The following is a 2551-nucleotide window of genomic DNA, read 5'->3' on the forward strand; positions in this document are numbered from 1 at the left end:
CAGTTTAAGAACGACTACTTAAGAACATCCTGGTTTTTCCCCTTTAAAAAAAAATTCCTCTCTCATATATTACATGCCAACTGAACTTTTCCTTCCCCTCTCTCTTCCCAGTCCCCGACTGAACCTCTGCTCTTCCCTGCCCCATCTACCCCTCCTATGTTTCTCTTCAGAAAAAGGCAGGCCTCCCATGAATAGCAACCAAACATGGTATATCAAGCGTCAGTAAGACTAGGTTCCTTTCTTCACATTAAGAATGGACAGGGCAATTTGGTATGAAGTTACAGGATTCCCAAAGCGAACAAGTTACACATCATCTATAACTGTGTATAACTGAGTATAATTGTATATGCAAAGGGCCTAGAACAGACCTATCTAGCTCCCTGGTTTTGAGTTCAGTCTCTGTGAGCTCCTATGAGCCAAGGTTAGTTGATTTAGTGGGGTTTCTTATAGGGCCCTTGACCCCTCTGGCTCCTACAATCCTTCCTCCCCATTTTCCACAGGATTCCCTGAGCTGTGCCTAGTGTTTGACTGTGGGTGTCTGAACCTCTTTTGATCAGTTGCTGTATGAAACCTCTCTGTTGACAATTGGGCCAGGTTCCTGTCTATGAATATAGCAGAACATCACTAAAGATTATTTTTTGTTTGTTTGTTCTAGCATGTTTGGTTCTATCCTAGATCTCTAGATCCACAAAGCTGTTCATTGAAGAATGTATATGATCCAGTGTTTGTGGACCACATTATATAAAACATTGTCGCTGTAGTAATTTGTTTGCATGTAAGTTTCCACCTCAGCCCTCAATATATAATAATTATTTGAGGATATACTCCTTTCTCTCTCTTTCAAGATGGTTCCTACAAGAACCTTCAAGGGAAAGCATGAGGTCTGACGGAGGAAATACTGAGGTAAAGGAAACGATGAAAAGATTTGTTTTTTGTAGAATGGATATGGGAGAGGAGATGGGAGGTTTAGAGTTCAGAGATTCGGAGTGAATACAGCAGAGCAATGATGGAGCTGAACACAGGAAATTAAAACCCTAAAAAGCCCTACGTGACAGATAGAGGCCATTGTTCTTACTCTGGACTGTTTAGTACATGAATCATAAAGTATTTCTAATGTCTTAATAACTAACCCTTATGTGAATAAGTTAACAAAAAATTATAATAAATAAACAGAGAACCATGACAATTAATTATGTGTTTGTCACCAATAACCAGGCACTGTTGTGTGGTAAAGGCTTTCCTGCTTTGGTGTTTATAGACTCTGGTATTTGTAAACAATGGCCATGCCTCTGCTTTGTCAAGGTCAGAGCTGCACATGGCTTACTCTTCTTCCTGCGTTCCCCTTCTCAGGTGATTAAATTGTGGCCCTCATGTTTCCTGTTCCTATAACCAACTGGATTATGTCTGAACGCCTGATCCCACATTTTTCCAGCTGCAGACTCACAGTTGTATCTACAATTAATATTTATTGAGTGTTAATTGGGTGCCTGACCTTGTATTGGGGACTGAAAAGGGGTCCAGTTGCTGTTGATTTATGCAGGCACATTCTGTGGTTTGGGCAGCTCCATGGACTCTCATTGTCTCCCATTCCTATGGGTAACTTGGCTTTCATCTTTCTAGTTTTCTGTGATACAGAAATTGAGCATGTCTGTGACAAACAATGAGAAAGCTCACTCCCTGACAGTGACCTGTAGAACTCCAACACTATGCTATTAGCATTGGGAACTAAAAGTGGGTACTCGTTCTCCTACTCACTTGAAGTCCTCCTTCCCATTCAACTCCTACATTTATTACAGTAAATCAAGCATAGTGGCCTTAAGAAATCCCCTATAGGTTTCCCATATATCTATTTGGAAGTGCTTTAGGCAAATGTTTATTTGAATCAGAAAGTCCCAGAAGCAAAGGAGAAACAACTCTGGCCTTATCTTCCTTTCTGTGTTTGTGAAAAATATATTTCCTGCTCGTCTGGCTCAGTTTTTCTAGTATGACTGAGAAGAGATTGACCAGGGACCACTTTAGGCAAGAACAACTTTATTCATTCACCTTGAAATAAAGATATAAACACCCATACAGAAAAGCACCTCTTTGATCATTTCTTCCCCTTCCAATCTGGGGAGATAACTTAGTGTTCTTTCATGGCAAACATCATTTTTATATTATCAAATACATCAATTACATTCTTTTAAAAAACGGTGCTTACCACCCAGAAGCTGATTTTGTTCACATTCTTCCTCTAAACTAAACTCATTACTCATTTGTCTAGCAATCCAGTCATACAAATAGGTCACAGAGCTGTTTTTCAAGGACAGCTTATAAAGGGGCTACTTCAAGGCATCTCAGTTCTGTCCTCCATGTCTTCTGGCTTCTGGTCTGTTCCACTTTGAAAAGAAAAAGAAAACGTATCTGTCCAAATAAGAAAAGCGAGTTGAGCCACGCTGGTCAGGCTTTGGAGTGAGGGGGAAAATTAACTACAAAACTAAATACTCAGCCTGTTTATTTTGTAGGAATAAGATACGCACTAGCTATGCTTTTAAACTCTTTCTCTCTCTCT

This window comes from Rattus rattus, chromosome 1, assembly GCF_011064425.1.
Source record: "Rattus rattus isolate New Zealand chromosome 1, Rrattus_CSIRO_v1, whole genome shotgun sequence".
Lineage (NCBI taxonomy): Eukaryota > Metazoa > Chordata > Mammalia > Rodentia > Muridae > Rattus > Rattus rattus.